Here is a 22,307-nt window from a genome sequence, read left to right as displayed (position 1 = left end):
GGTGATCAGGATCCCGAATGGCAGTATATCCTTCCAAATGTACCAGGACTCTGATCAAATCCTATTGAATATATACCCCACCAGGTCAATAGGAATATCACGAGCGACCCGTATCATAAATTTCTTCAGGTCAATGCAACCTCTGTCTTGTGCTACCGAAGGTCAATATTGTTGGCAATTATCAAATTCAGGATCTTGAAGAAAGAAGATAGATCTGCCTTCTATGCTCTTCGTCTCGTCATACGGGGGAGCATCTGGACCAACAATCAAATCCCTCACCTCATGATCTGCAAGGGTATCGACCTCATCTGTATAAACTGGTGCCTCTTCCTCAGCTGTCTCTGCCCCAGCTGAAGGATCAGACTCTCTAGGTACCACGTTCGGATATGCATCTGGTAGCCTAGGAATACCGAGATGCTCAGCGAGTCCATCCTGTGAAAATACAATTGAAACTCCTCGGACAGAAATATTGTATGCCCCTCTGTCATCTGGGCTGCACCACCGAGCTTTCTATAGAACTCAGAAACAATGTCAATATAGGAGATGGTCCCCCATGATATATTCGTCTCATCTAAGATAGGTCCCCAACCATGATCTCTGAAGACTGATGGTAAGGAATGACCCTCCCAAACAAGACTTTGGAAGTCAGAAAACTTCACTTGTCGCTCTACTAAAACAGCCCTCTCCCTCCTGGACTGATACTAGTCTCAGCTGGATTGCGTCACTTACATCCCGCACTAGAAGGAGACATTTTAATCAACCTAAAATTTACAATTAAAGAGTTTATCAATACAACATCAACGATAAAAATATAATAAATAACTAATCACTAAATTACATACAAATAGTAATTTAATAAAATATAATTAGATTAATATTAATAGAAATTAAATATTTAACAAAATGTGATAAATTTCTATAATAATTTAATTATAATATAATATATATTCTCGTTAAGATTTAATAGAACTATAATATGGAATAAAAACATCGATTCACTAATATTAATAAAATTAATATTTGCGTTCGAACACTTAAATTAGTGTTCGAACGGTATGCAAACCTGTTTGGCTTGTATACCGTTCGAATATATAAACCAACGTTCGAACGGTATACTAAATGTTTGGTTGGTACCGTTCGAACGCATTAACCAGCGTCCGAACGCTATACGAATTTAACCTAGCGCCTATGTTGAGTCGACTCAGCCATTGAAATTCATAGAATCCTTTGATTCCATCGATTTTTCAACAAACAAATACAAAGAGACTTAAATAAACCTTCTTACAATGGATTTAAGCAAATCTATGCTGAGTATTGATTGATAAATTGTTTTATCCTAATTTAAACAAAGAATCCATCAAAAACCTAAATTTAAACGGTAAAATAGTTAGAAAAGTAGCATACCGGTGCTTAGAGGAAGAGACTTCGACTGGGTACTGTTCATGTTGGCGACGGCGACTTTAAACGGCGGAGATGGACGGTTCACTTGGAGAAAACGAAGTTTTGTTAATAGTTCGAACATCCGTGAAAATGACCGTCCGCGAGAACTTATTTATGCAATACCGTTCGAATGTGAACGGTTTACTTAAATATTATACTAATATATTACTATATTATATTTTAGTTATAGTCTAACTAGATGACACTATATATGAGACTATATATATGATATCTATAGTCTAATATATTAAGATGTTAATTAAGTATTTATGGTCTAATTAGATGACACTATATATGCTAGTACTATAGATGCCATTATATATGATACTATATATATGTTATATATATAATCTAATATATTTTAGTTATAATATAATTAGATGACACTATATATATGTTATCTATATAGTCTAATATATTAACATATTGTATTTTAGTTATGGTTTAATTAGAAGACACTATCTATGCTAGTACTATAGATGACACTATATATGCTAGTACTAGATGACATTATATATGATACTATATATATGTTATATATATAGTCTAATATTTTCACATAATATATTTGTGTTATAGTCTAATTAGATGACACTATATATGATACTATATATATGTTATATATATAGTCTAATATATTAACAAAAATTATTTGTGTTATAGTCTAATTAGATGACATTATATATGCTAGTACTATAGATGACATTATATATGAGACTATATATATGTTATATATATAGTCTAATATATTAACATGATATTGCTATGTTACTAAATTATAATATCATCTAATATGTCTATATATATTAATATTGTTCTTTTATTTGAAGGTATGGTGTAAAAAAAAAAATATTAACAAACATTTACCAAAATATTCGAACTGTTAACAATAAACGTTCAAACAGTTAATGTTCGAGCAGGAATGCATCCATTACCATTCGAACATACTATTTATACGTTCGAACATGAAAATTTATGAGGAAATTTTTTCCCGCTACATATTTTCACATTTGAACGGTTAGTAAATAACCGTTCAAACATGAAATCTTCTGCAAATACACGACAGAACCTCACAATCTCGCTCTTCTCCCACGCGCCACTCTTAGTCTCTCACAAAACAGAGACCCTTCACGAGACCAGGTATAATTCTTCCTAAATCTAGCCCCTAAACTCAAAAGAGTTTTCATCTCACTCAATTATTCTCGAATTACTACTTGTTGGGGAGCTCCTTCACACGGCATATAATCTAATCTCCTTGTATTTTCATCTCTAAAAATTCAGGTATGCCTTTTATATTCTCATTTTAGTTTGAATATAATATTTTGCAATATTGGAATTTTGTATGCTCTGGATATTTGTTGTTTGTGTTGCTGTGAGTTCGTGATTAAGGGGTTTTTCGTTGTTGAAGACGATTGAAATTTAGAATGAATCCGTTCGAACGGGTTAGTCTTATCTTTCGAACGTGTATGTTATCTTCGAACATAATTTATCACCGTTCGAACGTAAACAATACATCTATGTATTTACAATGAGAATACAAATATATAAGGATAGTTGTAAATTATATGTACTACTAAATCTTTAAATTAAAATACAAATAGTTAGGATATAATAACACTTAAGTAGTTAATTCTAAATTAATAAGATTTAAGTATTTAAATTAAAATACTATTAAATGTTTAAATTAAAATACAAATAGTTAAGATTTAATAATACTTAAATACTTAATCCTAAATTAATAAAATGAAGTTTGTAAATTAAAATACTACTAAATCTTTAAATTAAAATACAAATAGTTAAGATTTAATAATACTTAAATACTTAATTCTAAATTAATAAAATTAAGTTTGTAAATTAAAATACTACTAAATCTTTAAATTAAAATACAAATAGTTAGGATTTAATAACACTTAAATAGTTAATCCTAAATTAATAAGATTTAAGTATTTAAATTAAAATACTATTAAATCTTTAAATTAAAATACAAATAATTAAGATTTAATAATACTTAAATACCTAATTCTAAATTAATAAAATGAAGTTTGTGAATTAAAATACTACTAAATCTTTAAATTAAAGTACAAATAGTTAGGATTTAATAACACTTAAATAGGTAATTCTAAATTAATAAAATTAATATTTTAATTAAAATACTATTAAATCTTTAAATTAAAATATAAATAGTTAAATTTAATAACACTTAAGTCTTAAATAGTTAATTCTAAATTAATAAAATTAATATTTTAATTAAAATACTATTAAATCTTTAAATAATACCTACTAATTATGTTTTTATTGTATTGTTGTAGAAATAATATGTTGTTATTGTTTGACATATGTTAGCATATCTTGCATTGTTTGTTCATCAAAATAAACCTTAGACCCTTTCGAGAGTTATTAATTCAGATGAATGCTTGATTGATAACTCTTGAATTATCCAGAGTGGACAATTTGGGATTGTAAGATCATTCTCGCAAACTATCGAACTATAACTGTTGTCGTCCAACATTATGATTTTGGTAGATTTATCCTTTGTTTTTTAGATATGCAGTTTCGGTGATGGTGCAAGGACATGTTAATCGTCAGTGCACACAACCAAACGAGCATATTTGGAAAACTATGGGGAGATGCTGCCGAAATTTTATTGGACGTGACAAATAATAGATCATAGGTTGGCGACTATGATCTTACAATCCTGAACGGGATAGTACCAACTACTCGGTGAAAGGTGGCATAATCCTTGATTGATACATGATACATGCTTGTTTGCTGACGCACATGTGATTGTTTGTAATGAATATAATCAGCATAGATAAGAGTTGGATAGTTAGCGATTGATTGGGCCAGAATTACAATGTATATGTTGAAGGTGTTAAGAAATTCTTGGAGTTCGCATTGGGTACATGCGATAGTGATGGGCATATTAGATGCCCATGTAGAGAATGTAGGAATTTGTGATCTCATAAGATAGACTTGGTGAGAGAGCATCTATTTGTCAAAGGTATTGATAAGGGTTATACTGATTGGGTCTTACACGACGAACTATATCTAACTTCATTTGAGGCTCCACATGAAGAAGAAGATATTGATGAAGATGTACAACCAAAAATTATTGGAGATGAATACAATGAGGATATAGAGCAAATGTTAGGTGACATTGGTGCTAGAATGTTTATGGATGAAGGTGAGACAGACACATCAAGCTCAAATGATGGGGGCCATAACACTTTTGCACGATTGTAGAATGATTCATAACGTGCAAGAAAATGGTTCGTCTGCCTACATGCTGATTGAGTGATATACATTGTCAAGGAACGAAAGGGTTACATTTTGTGAGTGGCTAATGAAAATAAAATTATCGGATGGTTATGCCTCAAATCTAACAAGGCGTGTGAGAACAAATGATTGGAAAATAACTGGATTAAAAAGTCATGATTGTCATGTCTTCTTACAGCGTATCTTGCTTATTGGTATCCGTTGGTACTTGACGAGAGATGTGCGCCTAGCTTTAACTGATTTGGGTGCATTTTTCAAAGACTTATATGCTAGGACGTTGAATGTAGAAGCTTTGGATCAAATGGAACGAGAAATTGCCATAATATTGTGTAAGCTAGAAAGTATTTACCCACCGTCATTTTTCGACGTCATAGTTCACCTAGCTGTTCATTTGCCACGCGAGGCTCGACTTGCAGGACCAGTTCAATATAGATGGATGTATCACATTGAACGATTTCTTGGAAAGTTGAAACTTACAGTAGGTAACAAGGCCCGCCCAGAAGGATCAATTGCAGAAGCATATATTGACAATGAGTGGCATACCTTCTGTTCCAAATATTTCCACGAAGTTGACACTTGGTTTGATCGGCCGGAAAGAAACTTTGACGTTGACCGAGTAAGACAACGGAATGTGTTTTCTGTGTTTTCCCAACAAGTACGTCCAATTGATGCAGTGCGTGGTTATGACTTGTGTGGAAGAGAGTTCGAGAAAACTCAGTGGTACATGCTGAACAATTGCCCTGAGATAGAGAACTACTTAAAGTAAGTTATAACTTTTTCTTAATTTAAATTCGCTCATTTACTTTAAAAAAAATCTAAGAATATAAAAGATTTGTGGTAATCATCAATTTCAGTGATCATATTAACGTGCTCAAGAAACTGAGAGTAAATGATATAAACCAGAAATATGAAGAGGAGTTCCCGAGATGGTTTGAAGAACGGGTAATGACATTACATATACGTTACTCAATAACCAATGAAAAAATATTGATTTAAAATTTGATATAATATAGGTTTTACTCAATATGTAGGTTGTGCAAATGCATGCGAATAATCTAAATGATATATCGGATGAACTGTATGCATTGTCGTGTGGCCCATCGAGACGTGTTGCTCAATATTTTGCGTGTATTTATCTAGGAAGTAGGTATCACATAATAGATCGAGATTGTTATAGGAAAAGCCAAAATAGTGGTGTCCTAGCCGAAGGAAGTCATGATGGAGAAAATATTAATTTCTATGAGGTTATTGTCGATATAATTGGAATGAAATATTTGGGAGAGCTTGCGGTGTATCTGTTTAAATGTGATTGGTGGGATTTAAGCAATCATTGTACTAGAGTCCTTGATGATGAATATTTTTTGAGTGTTAATACATCAAAAAAATGGTATAAAGATGATCTTTTTATTTTGGCTTCTCAAGCATCTCAAGTATTTTACTTAGATGACTCAAAGTTAGGAAATCAATGGCGAGTAGTACAAAAAGATTCTCCAAGAAATATATATGATGTTATCCCTCAGGCGGAAGGACAAGATGAAGAAGAAGATGACCCCTCTACTCAAGAATAATACCAAGAGAGTCAACCCGCCTTAAATTTGTTTGTAGATTTGAGCAAGTATGAGATGATTCCATTAAATAAAGAATATATTGAGGCTGAAATTATTGATGCGACAGTTGAGGAAAATATTGAATCATCTAAAGTATCTACAGATGATGAGAGCGAATTGTCAAATGAAATGATACAGATTATGATTGATCAATAATGTGTTAACATTACACTTGATGACAAATATTTTACTTATTGAATGTATCAGTAGTTTGAAATTATGCCGCCAAAGAGGAAGGAAGTTCGCAACCCATCTCCACTTGTTCCTAACTCTCCTTCAGACTCACCATTAGAGATTGACTCTACAGAACAAGGTAAAAATCTAATACTCATAAAAGTTATTAATTAAGGTCATATAATAGACATATAAATGAAATTGATTACAATGTTATATTTTATAGAGTCTACAGTACAATCTTGTCAAGGTCGAGACACCACTAGAGGGGTGACGTTAGAAAAATATCATAAGATGGGTAAGATCAAGGATAACATTCCTGACGAACTTACCGGGGGCGAAAGACAACCAGCAGCTTGGCTTGCATTGTATGTGGGTGCTCTTACACGAACTTACACACCTTTGGCAATGACTTCATGGAAGAAAGTTTCCCAAAATGTTAAAGAGTTTATCAAGAAGCGTTGTTTGGTAATGTTTGAAACATTAATTTAATAAAATAAATTTTTATATTTTACTTAAATTTAGAATATTATAAATGATAATGTGTTTGTGACTATTTTTTTTAATAATGATTTCAAATTAAATTTTGGTCGAAGAGGAGTGTAAGACTGTAGAAGAGCTTATGGGTAATGCATTTCGCAAATATAAGGCGATGATATGTCATGAGCATTATAATAAGTTTGAGAAGAAAGAAGCTGCACGCCAACATCCTTTTCAAGATATCCAACCTTCTGAGTGCGAAAAACTTTGTGACATGTTTGAGGATCCATCATATTAGGTATAATTAAATTTAATTATTTTATTTGTCATACTTGTCATTTCGCTTCATAATATTTTCAATTTCTTTGAAGGAGTGAAGTTCTATAAACAAAACAAATAGATCAAAATTGAAGATTAATCATCATGCAGGCTCAAGATCTTTCCATCGCCTCTCTAAGAAATTGGTATTTCTATTTTTTTTATTGGATATAGTTAATTATTTGGATGAATCATAATGACTTTATATCTTAACACATTTATTGTAGAAAAATTCAGATACCAATTATGATCTGACAAAATTATATGTTGCATCGCACATTGATCGTAATGGAGAGTGAACTCATCCTGATGCCCATGAAAATAATGTAAGTATTATAACCTATTTTAATTAAATATATTAGAGTATTTATAACGATATTAATTCTTTATCTTATATATGTCTAGGATAAAATGGTTGTCCTACGTGCTGAATCTGCGACAGATCAAAATTTCTCAACAAGTGATATTGATATTTTTACACAAGTCCTGGGCCAACGTTCAGGATATTTAAGGGGTTTGGGTCACTGTGTAGAGCCTTCTCCCTCTTCCTCTTCTTCTAGGAATGCATCTATAACTTCTGTAGCGCTAGAGAATGCGAATTCCAGAATCGAAGAAATGACTGTAAGGCAGCATGAGTTAGAGGCTCAATTGGCAAAACAAGCAAATATGAAGATGCGTCTCAAACAACATGAAGAACAACAAGAAGAGTTCAGAAGACAAATGCAACTCCAAATGCAGCAGCTTATGCAACAGTATAGGCATCCAAGCAACTGATGGTTTTTTGCATACAGATTTTGGAATTATCTATTTATATACGAACAATGCCAATCTCACGGTTATTTATTTAGTTCGCACTTATTTTAAAACTTTTGTGAGTGTTAAACAGTTTATAATGTATTTTTTCAAATATTATGAATGTCTATTTAGTTTTTTATTATTGACTATAAATAAAAAAGTTATCGTTCGAACGACAAAATAACATTCGAACGCCAAACGTTAACATAATGTTCGAACGTAATTTATTTTCGTAGAGTTTGAACATCACACAACATTCGAACGTCATTTATTTCTATAGTGTTCGAACATAACTTATATCTTTCGAACTTATATACCGTTCAATCTGACCCTTTAACGTTCGAACGCAAAGCTATTTTACAATCGTTCAAACACGTTACTATTGTTCGAACGTCAAATTGTTTCCGTTCGAACGATATTTTGGGACGACTTTCAACTATGACAAAAGAAATTCCCGTTTGAACGTGTTCGAACGGTTTCCTTCAATTTCGTCCCAAAAGATATTTTTTAAGATGAAATGGTGATTTTCGTTCCAGTATACCTTTTGGCACAGTGTTGTTAGAACGAGCTCAGGAAGGTTTTTTTTCGTCTCAAAAAGATTTTTGGGACAAGATGGCTATCTTTTGGAATTTCGTTCCAAAAGAGCTTTGCTGTTGTAGTGTGAACATCTTCTCTATGCTATGAGACTAGATCATATTAGCTTAGATCAACAAATAGATTGATGCCTACTTCGTTTTCTTGATATGCTTGTTCATTTGCTAGATTATCAACTTCTTCATATGGTTCGTCCGCCTCTGAATATTGTTGTTCGAACTAACAAATCAAAATATTCATTGACATATTCTTCAAATGTAGAGAAGCTCAGAGGGTATTTTCGTAATACAATTCCACTAGTGCGTTAGAATAAAAAAATTTTACGTTCGAATAAACTAACATTTAGAGTATTTGGTGCGAAGTTTTCCTCCAAACACATTCTACGAGATAAATCCGTTCGAATGGGACGTTATTGGGTTCGAACTAATAATAGTATTATTATACTTATAAGTAATTTCGTATAATTTTAATAATCCATTGTATACAATATTTTAATATTATATTGTATATAATATATATATATATACACGATATAGCAACTGTTTTATATTATAATTGATGATATATAATATACTTCTAATAGTTAATATAATACTTATATACTAATTATTAATATATAGTACTTATTAATATATAGTGCTTATTAATATATAGTACTTATAACATAGTTAGTATTATATTATATAACTTATATGAGTATAATTATCATAACTTATTAATATATATAAAGTAACTATATGTCTAATTTTGCACTATATATTATATAACTTGTTACCTTGTTATATAAAATATAATAAGTATAGTTATCATAACTTATAATAGTTATAACTATATAATAACTATATAGTAACTATATAATACTTACATTATAGTAGCTATATAATTAATAAGTACTATATATATATATTAATTATATTAACTTGTATAGTTATCATAACTTATAATAGCTATAGCTATATAGTAACTATATATAATACTTACACTATAGTAGCTATATAATTAATAAGTACTATATATATTAATTATATTAACTTGTACAGTTATCATAACTTATAATAGTAACTAGTAACTATAGTTGTGTTATCATATTATATAAACTATACGAGTATAGTTATCATAACTTTTATGTAGTAGCTATATAATTAAGCCATTGTAATTATACTAAGTACTTAGTATGTTGTAGGTAATAGAATAAATATATTTACAAATAATATACTAAATATATTAAATAAAAGTATTAAATACTATTATTAGTTTTATTTTAATATTTTTGTACTTTGTAATATTAGTATTATTATATATTACTATTAGTAATATAATTAGAAATATATTAGTATAATAACCGTTCGAACAGATATTTATCTAGTTCGAACGAGACGCCATGGTCATTATATACCCAATTCGAATACAATGAAACAAATCACTCTAGTTCGAACTAGCAGCCATCGAGAGCAACGATTTTGCCCCTTATCTCCGCTGCGAAAACCATCACTCAACTGCCGTGGCAACTCTACATTTGAACTTCTAAGAGATACGGGTCAAGTCTCCACATTTATTGTTTGGTTTTATGTTTGAATGTGTTGTGTTTTGGGGGGGTGGGGGGGGGAGGTATGGATTTCGAATCCGAAATCTCCCATTTTGGTATATTCCGTAGAAATAACATCAAAATAATCGATAGAAACGATTGAGCTTCACTCCTTAATTATTTCTACCGATTAAAACAAAAGATAACATCTAGATTGAGTTTTTTCATTCGGGGCTGAGTCGACTCAGCCATGGTTGTTTGGCGTGTTCCCATTCGAATGAACTCTAGTCCGTTCGAACTCTCAGTTGCCAAACATATATATTTCGGTTCGAACAAAATAAATTCGTTTGAATGAACAAAAATTGCCGGTTTGAATGAATAGAACAGTCCATTCGAATAGATTTTACTAGTTCTAACAGAATATGTTACGTTCGAACTAATTATTTCAATTCAGTTCAATATAGTATAATTCTTCAATAATATAATTTAAATATTATGGTTAATTATATTCCTACTTTCATTATGGTTAAACAGTATACTAATGACATCTAGCGGAAAAAACGTTCGAGAGATCAGCCTGACCAAAGTAGTGGAGCAGCTCATGCTCAGGAGACGAGGCCTATACTTGTCAAGCGTGAGATCATTTTGTCTGACCTTTTCGATCTTTCATGGGAGGGACAGAGCATACAGTTTATCTTCACCGAGTAGGGGACTACATATCTAGAGATGGTCGGTGAGTTTTACCGTGCCATGGGAGAGGATAGGGCTGATGCTCTATTCTACACCTTATCGGTCAGAGGAGTGAGTATTACTTTCTCTCCCCGCATTATTGCTGAGTTCCTTGACATCCCGTGCGTGGGCGGCTCATATCCTATAGCGGCTACATGGGGACCAGCGGCTGCACCATCTAATTCCGACACACCGGCCACATCCTCCATGCTAGCTCTGAATGTAGAGTCGGATGCTAGTGAGGATGGTAGTGAGGATGATGATCTACCTGATGATGGTCTCACATACGATCAGGTGCGTCAGCTAGTGCGAGACCCTTTCGCTTCTCCATATGATGGGAGCAAGGTGATCTGACAGGCCGATTGTATAACATTTTTCAGAATACTTAATTTGATTGTTGGCTATAACATAGATATGAAAAAATACAAGACTAATTTCGGGATAGATTAAGCCAGATTTTTGTTGCGGATAGCACGGGGGGCCCATTGATCTGGCATTGTATTTATTCCTCCGCATTTGATCGGAGTCACGTTGTTCCAGTGGAGGTAGTCTACCATTTGCACTGCTGATATCTAACCTCATACTCCGATCAGGGGTTACAGTGTATGTGACTGAACGGAGGTCGCCATAGATGGGGCCCCTTAACATGATCACATTCAGTAAGAGCAAGGGGCACTTGCGAAAAACTGCACCAAAACAGCCTAGTGCCACGCTGACAGATCCAGCTTCTAGAAGTACTCCCACTGCTGAGAGACAGCCTCCTGGAGCTACTTTGGATCAGGTACAAGCTCTGTTTGTAGAGTTCGTTGGGCCTATCATGGAGAAGCTTAGGGATCTGGAAGGACACATTAAAATGTTACAAGTGGATGTTGATCTACTTAGCAAATAGATCGTTTTAGTTATTATTTTACTTTTTTATGTTGTATTGAACATTATATATTTGGAATATAATTAATGCATGATTTTTATTTTTCGTATTTGCTACCTTGTTTATTTTTTTCATTTTACTTGCCATTCATGATAATATAAAAAATGATACTATCTTTAAAGTTATATCTATATAAATTTAACATGAAAGAAATCACTATAAAGTTTTGAAACTAATTTCATAAAATTAATCTATAAATATTTTAACTCACCGCAAATCATAATATATAATATATACACATTTTTATATTTTGAAAATGATAACAAATTAATGAAAAAAAATTTATTACTTTATTGGGAAAAATATATGCACAAATTAATGATGATAAACAAATTAATGGAAAAAATATCCGTTCGAACAAATAAATTTAAGTTCAAATGGTTATTAACTTTTCCTGGAAAAAATAAATTAATTTCCTGCCAATATTATTATTCAAACAGATTATATACTGTTCGAACATATATTGATTCTATGTTCGAATCTATTTTGTTCTGTTCGAACTGTTTTCCCTTTTTGAGACGATTTTATTTGTCATAAAATATTTTGTTCGAATAGATATTTATCCATTCGAACGAATTTAGTAGTGACTTTATAGTCTTTTACAAACTCTATTATTAATCATGATCCACCACTCTCCTTTCCCCATAAAAAATGTAGAGATACAACTAGAAGATAATTCTTAAACGAAATTCTAATAAAATATATTATTTTTCTAAACTTTTTGAGTTTTGTTTACTTTGATGGTTTTTTAAAAATAATATTTTTCTAGAGAGCTACATAACCAAAAAATAAAAAATCTTAAGTTCGTGGACCAAATAAAAAAGAGTAACTCAAGAAGTAAACTTTAAAGCATTTATTGTTTTCCATATAAATATTTCAGACAGTATTAAATTAGTAATAAATATCATAAGGGATAGATTCAATCCAATGGATTAATTAGTAATCAGTCTGAGTATTTTTCATTAATTATATATTGATGTTGAACAACAGAAACTGAACTTTTAATTGCTAGCTAGGGCATCATGTTATAATTTGGTCGATATAATCATAGCTTGGAACATGCAGTAAATTACCTCTAATAATAATACATGCATTAATTAGTGAATGGAACAGGCCTAATTACCTCTAATAATTAAAATAATTAACGTCCAAAACTATACATTAATTCCACACATCTACTTATAATTAGGACCATGCAATATGCTTATATATAAATTAAACCTACCCTCATTAATATATAATTACACTAAGTTGCAGAGTTTTGATTTATTTTTTTATATAGTCTTTTATTTTTTTGGTTATAAGTTGCAATATGGAGGAGGGGAGGGGGCCATTCTAAGGTTAATTTGAGTTGTAGCCAAGTAAGAGGGATTTCTAGGGCTTCTACTGCAGTCATTGCAGATGAGAAGTGTTACATCCATTAAAAAATTCTACAAAAGTAAACTTATAAACTGATGTGGTTAGATGTGATACGTTATATTATAAAATTATTTTTATTGTAAAATAGATCTAACGTTAATGTATCACACAAACTAAGTTTATCAATTTATAGGTTTATTTTTATAAGATCTCTTTGTAGCTAAAATATTTCTCTTGTGATTTGATATCAAATCAAAGTGATTTGATAATTGTGAAAATCAAATCAAATTATTAATTTGATATTATCTTCGACATCCCTCTCAAACTTAAGGTGGAGAACTTTGAAATCTTAAATTTGAAATTTGAAAGTAGCATTCATATTCATTAGTTCTGATGAGATGATGGTGTTGATGAAGTGTCTGGCAACTTGAACATCAAATCTAGAGTTGTGATCAACAATGAGCTATATATGACCTTAGTCAACCATTAGACCAAAATCAAAAGGTCAAAATTGGATCTGAAACTTCAAATAATGCTCACAACAGATCAAAACCCAATAAAAAAATATCTCATAGCTAATAGAGATAATCCAAACGCATTAATTTGAGACAATACATAATTCAGCGGCGATGAAAATTTTGTGAGAGGTAAAGCTAGCAGAAAAATAAATATCCCACGTGATCGATCCTAGCATTATAGTCAAGGGCTATGATACTGTGATTGAAAATAAAATATAATATAAAAGAGGATGAAGAAGAGAGAAAGAGAGAAACAAATTTTGAAGACTACATGCTTATTTTCTCAATTATTACGGAATATAAGACATACACTTCTATTTATAAAAAAATTATATTAAAATAAGATAAGATAAAAATATATTAAATATTATAAAAATCAAATCAAGATAATAACAAACTAAATTATATTCTTCAACAGAAATGACAGCAATATATAGAAGGAGGCTCCTAGAGCCATCAAGGAGTTCCACTGACTGCGTAAGTTTTTTTTTTTTTGAAGCATTTTTTAATGTAATTTTTTTTAAAGTAAAATAAAATAAAATAAAAAACACAATAGAAAAAAAAAGAAAAGAAAAAGTGAATCGGGAGACGGTGGAAAGTGTCGGTGGCTTCAGCATTTTCCGGATGCAGAAATACAGTACTGGTTCGTAAGGAATAATTATAGCAGTTGAGCAATTAGACCTCTTAATTCACAGCCCAAGGGAGTAATCATATAGCCGTGGTACTGTGTAAGTTAAACCCATTTCAGTATGAGTTCATGAGCTGAGGAATGATAATCTATATTTTATATATTTTAAAATTATTTTTTATTATTTTATATATTATTTTATTATTTATTATTGTATTTTTATTAAATTAATTGAATAGTTCTATTTATTATATATACACTACATATTTATTATAAATAAAATAAAATAAAAAATAATGTATGAGAATGATAAATTATTCCTTAATTATTCGCTTTGATAGTAACTGTTCATTATACAGCTACAGCTACCCGGCCTCATCGGATCTGGTGTCCGTCGTGACATGACTTCAGCACTCTGAGAAATATCTCATAGTTCTTTGGTTTTAGATTTCTTTGGTTTTAATTTTAATTTATCTTAATTTATTATTATAATTTTTTAAATTTTAATATAAAATTTAATAAATAATTTAACTTTTTTTAATTTTAAAATAATAATAATATTTTATCATCTTAATTTAATTTAATTCAATTCAATTCAATTCAATTCAACATCTAAACGCAATCTTAAAGAATGCAATAAGAATTTTGCTTGGCTACAATCCAATTTTGACAGTTAGATGTGCTAGCTTGTAGAAAGTCTTTTTTTTTATTATTATTATCTTTTTTTATTTTTTAATATTTTTAAATATTTTTTAAAATAAAAAATATATAAAAAAAAATTTAATATATAAGTGATTAAAATGAAGAAATAAATTCAGACAAAATATTAATATTTTCATTGCAATAAAACAGACAAGTATAATCACAAGTTTGCCACCCAATATGAAAAATTCATAGTTTAAAAGGATTAATGGGGCGGCCAGGTGTTGAATATTTAACACCTAGGAATTCCATCTATAACAAAGCGGTGCGTGTTGTACTAATATCAGAGCCACAAGTGTATGGGGATATGACCGAAAGACGACAAATCAAGCTGATCGAGAGATAACGTACACTCTTTTTATAACTAACCAACTAATTGTCGTGTCCAAACACACATCGCCAATCTGGTGGTTGACCATGCGTACATGCATTCATGGTCCGGTCCGGTAGCACATTAAGTTTTGCAACCAACCAGTCTGGCCACGCACTTACTTAATTCCCCGTTCTGTTCTGGCTTTGAATTTTACTCACATTTTTTCAAGTCTTAGCTTTCTAGAAACTATATATATAAATACATATATATATATATATATATATTGCTTACTAGATTTAGGCTTCGTTAGTTACGTAATTCAGATGAAATGAGATATTTTGTTAAAAGTTAAATAAAATATTATTAAAATATAATTTTTTAATATAATTTTTATTTTGATATTTAAAAATATTAAATTATTTATTATATTTTATGTATGAGTTTAAGAAAATTATAATGATGAAATGAGATGAAACGAGATGATTTTGTATATCCAAACCGGCCTTTAGCCTTTTGACTCCTGGGATCCTGTTTTTTTTTCTAATTTTTTTTTATATCTTAATCTATTAATTGTAACTTATTTCTCTTGTGGCTAGATCTGCTATATGGAAAAAGAAAACATGTGCTTTGTTCATCAAAATAATTATAAGAATTTTAATTTATAAATAGATCGATATATTTTCACTTGATATGTTAAATTGTAAAAATTATTCTATTATTATAAATTAAATTTAACATATCATATCGATTGATCTACGAGCGTCGATAATTTATAAAATATTACATGAGCAGCTACTTGACCTTATAATTTGCATAACTTTTTTTTTTATTTTTTATAATAATAGTACCCATCCGTCCAAATTTGTATTGTTTGAGAAAAGGAAAATAAAAGCTTTCTACTTCGTCAAATGTTGTTATGCTTGAAAGCCCCTATTTATCTAATGTGCTTTTCATATTTTTCTTTGTTAGTAAGCTCTTTTTCACTTTTATTTCTTCTCTCTTTTTTTTTTTTTTTTTTTTTAGTAATACTAGATATAGTGTCGTACACGTATTTCTTTTGAAAATAATAAGATTTATTATTAAAAAATTAATTTTTTCATATAAATTGTAGATTTTTTTTATTTTTTATTTTTTAAATATGCGATGCTCCTGCATAAGTATCATTTTTCTCTTAAAAAAAAAATCTTATATATATATATATATATATATATATATATATATATACATACACACACATGACACGATGACACTTTGAATTTTTGTTTTTTAACATACCAACTACCGAATTACATCGACCACTCATCTTAGGTGTACATTCTAGAAGGGATTCCATTTCAAAGTTTGATGTGTCGTAATCAGTAGCATCCATTTCTGGAACATTGTACCATTTTGTGGCGGCATTAACGTACATTAGGCAGGCTATAAAAAGCATGTTGCTTTTATATAGAAAATAAAAAGAGACTATTTTAGTTTTATCTCTTTTATTATCTTTATCTATTTCTTTTACTTTTGACACCGGGTTTTCGATGAGCTAGACTTAGGGGTTGTTAGCTGGTCGGTCTGGATCGGAGAAATCGACCAGAGCGGATATTGCTAGGCTTGGCTATTTGGGTGTGGGAGGCTTGCATATTGCTACGCTTGGCTATTTGGGTGTGGGAGGCTTGCTTGACCGATATTGTGGTGAAACCATGTGTGAGCTTTGGTCGCCTATTTTGAGACGGGCTTAAGCGCTTGGCTCTAGGGCAACCCAACTATTCTGAGAAATTTTCCCCAAAAACTAAATTGATTAGTGTAAATAATTCAAACCACGAGTTTGAGACTTACAAACTTGAACCAAGGGACTTGACTTTTGGTAATAATTTGATTTCAATAGTGCTCAAGTGTGGCTTGACCCCATTGTTGGGATTTTTCCTCCTATTTTTTTTTTTTTTCTAAAGTGTAGCGAGAGCTCGAGGCACCCAAGTGAGGCTTGAAGGTGAACCTACCTTGGTGATAATGAAGAGTCGTCATACCTGAGCGCGTGCTCTAGAGAGATCTATTATGGTGAAAATAGGGAGCTGAGGTGCCCGAGTGGTGCTCAAGGGTGACTTCGCGGTTGGTGCTCTAGGTCAGGTGGCCTAGTTTCCAAACTTTCAGTTTAACCGGGGTTGATCCCCTTCTGCTGTCCCCTTTATTTCGTTTATTCTCCTTGGGGCTCTTGTTTGGGGTCTAGATTGCCTAAATTATTTTTGACTAAGACTGGAGAGCAAACTGTGTTGCTTTTCCATCTTTGCGTTCCTACTTATTCATTCATTGGGAATCTTGTGGAGATCCACAGAATTTCATAGAAAAAATATTAAAAAATTAGATTTGTTAGTGAAAATAAAATTTAAATAGTGAGTTTGAGGGAAGCAAACTCGAGCCATTTAGTTGTTTCTTTCAGTTTTTACTTGATAGGTATTGTTCTCTGCCAAGTGATTTTTGCTTGATGGAGGTTGTCGGTTTTTGAGTGGTTTTTGCTTCATGGAGGTTGTCTGTCCTTGAGTTATTTTCGTTGTGATTTGTCTCAATCGCCTGCATATCCTCCTTTTTTTTTCTTGCTTGTATCAAGACTCATGGTTGAGCCCAGGATGCCTAAGCCTTGATAATAAATACCAATTAGCAAAGTGTGCCGTTTATCAACTTTTCTATCGTCATATTCCTATTTGTCCATTCTCTTTTGGAGCCTTGTAGAATTTTGAGGAGCTTTATAGGGGAACATTCAAATTCAAATTTGTTAGCTTAAGTAAAATTTAAATTGTAAGTTTGAGGAAAATCACTTGGGCGAGGGTGAGGATCATTGCTTGAGGGCAAGCTTCCTTGCTCGCCCGCGGGCCCCTTTGTCCCTCAACGCGAGCTTTATTGCTCGCCTGGGAGGGATGCTCTTTGCTGACGGGTTTGCAAAGTGCCTGGCTTGCTCGTTACTCGGAGGTGGGCTGCATTGCTCACCACTTGATGTTCCATGTGCAGGTGAGCTAATACCTCGCCACATATGGCGCTCAGTATGAGGTCTGTTGCTCATTGTGAGGGCAGACTGAGAGCCCACAAGCTCCATCGCTCGTCATGGTGTTCCAAGCTATGAGGGATAAGTGAAGGCCAAGCTTGTTGATAATAGCCGAATTGTACATAAGTTTACTACTTTAAATAAAACATTATAACAATTTGTTGATGTCGTGTTTTGCGAGCCTGGACAATTTCACGCCGTTGGTATTCGAGCGATCACCTGCACAGTAGCTAAAGGGGGGACCTCAGGGTCCGTTGATCCTCCGATACTTAAATCAGTAGTGGTGATGGAGATGATAAACAATAATGAAGATGAGATTGTAAGGTGACTGGGATAGATTGACTTATTACCTTGTTTGCTGCTGGCAGTGTCTTATTTATAGTTACCGACCAGGTCCCCACCATAGTGGGGTGTTGCATAGCAGGAGATAATATGTCTGTGTTGTTTATTCACCGAGTTGCTGCTGAGTCGTCACCTTGCCGAGCTGTGAAGGGCTCAAGCTTGCTGTGCATTGCTCAGGCCTTGGGTTGCATTGAATGCCGCATGCCTTCTGTACTGGGCGCATGCTTTTTGCTCTAGGCCACATTGAATGTGGCATACTTTATGTCCCGGGTCCCTTCCATCTTACTGACACTCATGCCTGGTGGTTGTATGCCATGTTCTTTTCTTCTCAAGCCTTGCCTACATCTTCTGTCCCATCGGCATGACCCAACTTGGATCTCCTGCTCAAGTCTTGATCCAGGTATTACTTATTTGACCCAGTCCATGTGATATGGCCGAGCCTTGCCTCTATATCACATGGGCCGTGACCTGGGCCCATGCTTCGGCCCAATATAAGGGATTTTCTCCCTTCACAATACCCTACGAATTTTTAGCACACTTATGGGCTGGAAATTCAGAGAGAGATTTTTTTTTTTTGGCTCTAGTCTGGAAATGTAGAAGGCAAAAGGGCACTTGCCCGTTTGCTGTTGATGTGAACCGATTACTCCGTAATCATTAATGTCGGTGTCATTAATTAAAACTACTTTCTAGCTTGCCAACGTTGTCCGAGATTGGTTCGTTCTATGTACGTGTGCGGAACGTCGCGCCGTTTTCCTGCAGCCGAGGCGTCTCTTTAAATCTTGTGCCGTCGTTTCAGATATGTAACCGTTCCATCATACCGTCCCTATTTATTTATTCTTCCTCATTCCTTCTCCTCTTTCTTTCCTTTCACCTTCGTCTTGCTCTTCTCTTTTTGTTTCTCTGAAGCCCTAAAAGTTTTCCCAATTCTTCCGTCTACTCTCACCATGACTAAGCGAAGTGCGAACGAAGCCCGTTTCAACTATTATGCTAGGAAACGATGGACGTCAGCCATGACTAACAATGAACTTCGTTCGTTCTACAGAGAGTTCTCCATTCCTATTGAGACTGCTCTGGAAATTCCCCAACTTTGTGTCACAATGGTGGACGAGCAGGGCCTGTCGACGAAGGTGGCTCTTTATCCCCATATGTTTTCTATTAGACTGTGTCTGCCCTTCTGTCGTCCTGTGCGCGACATCTTGGACTTCCTGAAACTTGCCTCGGCGCAACTCAATCCGAATGCTTGGTGCTTGGTCTTGGCCAGTTGTGTGGCCTTTCGAATCGTTCTGAGTGGTTCCAAAAATTATCCCGATCTAACTGCTCGAGAGTTTCTAAGTATATACCGAATCAATCGGCTTAATGGGAACATTTGCAGTTTCCAATCCTACTCTGCCTTTTCCAATCCTACTCTGCCTAAAAATGCTTCATGAATTTGGAGAGGCGTTATTCGACAATAAAGAAGTGGCATCGGCGATTCTTTTTTGTTAGGGGCTCTGGTTGAAAATGCCCGGAATGGGAGCGTGAATACAACGAGTTCCCTGTCTGATCCATTTGGAGTAAGGCTCCGACCACCAAATCTCTTGCTATTACATTATTAGAGAGAGAGGAACTCAGAATTGCCTCTGTCATATCCTGGGTAATGGCTCATCTTGACCTAGCCGAATCTAATGCGTTACTAAATGATGATTACATTCGTCGCTAACTTGTTCTCCCGCACTGCGCTCATGTGTTAGGTCGTGACTTTTTTATCAGGTTCATTCTCTCCTTTAAGAGAGAAACGTCGTGCAGCTTTCCCTCCCAAAGGTAACCGTGCCAAGCGGTCCTGTATAAAGGAAGGGACTTCCGCTCCCACCCAGTCGGTGCCTGTCGAAGAGATCCTGGCCACTTCACAATGCCCCACTAAGCCAAATGCCCCTCATAAGAAAAAGAAGGGCTCTCAACAAGTCGCCCCTGTGGATAGTTCTAGCCGAGCTGCTCCAGGGAGTAGCTCCCACCGAGTGGCTTCATAGGGTGTTTCTAACTGAGCTGCTTCGGAGGGTAGCTCCCACCCAGCTACTTCAGAGGGCAATACTCAACAAACTGCAGAGAGTTCCTACCGAGCCGTTCCAGGAAACAACCCCCTTAGAGGTAATTCTTTGAGATCTCTAAATCCCTTCCCTTTGTTACATTCATTTAAGTTGAAGATGATAGCGTCAAGCCTTCTTTCAATGTTATTTCTTGCTTTCATTTATTGGTTATTTAATTCTTTAACTCTCTATTTAATCTTAGAACTCATTTTTCTAAACTAGATTATAATTTATTAAGTTTATATTTGATTAGTTTCCTACGTTTTCATAGGTTCCTATAGATTCAGTCTTCTTCTTGCTAAAATATACTTTGGTACGATTTGTGCACTTGCGAATAAAATTAAAATTTCACAACACCTGTGACTCTAGATGAGCTACAGTGCTTGCCCATTGGGCTGGCAAGATGCTTGCAGGCTGCCTATGACCTAGGATAATTGCTTGCTCGACCCAAGATATTGCTTGCCACATGTGTTGCTTGGGGCGAACATTGCTTATCCGAGCTTTTACAACATGATCCTTCACTATTGCTCAAGGCGAGTATTATTGCTCGCCCCAACCTTCCTTGTTTGCTTGAAACCCTCCATGCCCGATCCTGTTCGGGTGAGCTCCTTTGCTCGCTAGAGGCTCTCCATGTACTGGCGGGCTATGTGCTCACCTTACTTATCCTCTAGCGTGAGCCTTATTGCTTCCCCTTGATGTGCACCATGCAAGTGGACAAAGTGCCTGCCAAGTTTTATTTCCTCAGGAGGCAAGATTACTTAATCGCTTTGTTCATGACATCTACAGTGCTGCAAGTAAGGTGCTCTCGTCTAGCGTGTTTAGCAAGGCAAGCGAGGAGATGCAAGAGGGTTGAGTGCCCGCCAAGTTTGGTGCTTTGGGGCGAGCAATTTTAACTTAATCCTTTTCTTTTATCCATTTCTTTTATTCTTGTTAACAAGCTTCTAATGGATTGGACCAATTCATTTTATATCCAACAAATATTTTAAATATATATTATATATATATACACACGATGACACTGTCATCACTGAATATTTTTTTTAAATTATAAAAGTTTAGATTGTAAAATGAGTTGGTTTGAATATTAACAGAACATCTTCTGTTTTAGTAGCTAGGCATTGACACATGAATTATTTCTTAATAAATTGTAAAAATTCAAACTCTAAGGATTATAAAAGACTGTTTAAAAAAAAATACTAAATTGAATTAAATTGAAATGATAAAATATTATTTTTTAATATTAATATTATTTTAAAATTGAAAAAAAATTAAATTATTTATTATATTTTATGTTAAAATTTAAAAAAATTTTAATAATAAATTAAGATAAATTCATAATCCAAACGTAAATGTAAATAAAAACTGTTTATATAAGTCTATATAATTATGTTTAAAAACAAATTATATTTTTAAAAATAAAATTTAAAAATTACAATAATGCCCCTTTTAAAATAACATTTTTTCTAAAACTGTACGCACAGTCACACTCAAGAC

The sequence above is a fragment of the Juglans microcarpa x Juglans regia genome, chromosome 6D (genome assembly GCF_004785595.1).
Source record: "Juglans microcarpa x Juglans regia isolate MS1-56 chromosome 6D, Jm3101_v1.0, whole genome shotgun sequence".
NCBI classification, from domain to species: domain Eukaryota; kingdom Viridiplantae; phylum Streptophyta; class Magnoliopsida; order Fagales; family Juglandaceae; genus Juglans; species Juglans microcarpa x Juglans regia.
The sequence above is the reverse complement of the archived record's forward strand: the minus strand, read 5'-3'. Positions refer to the sequence as shown.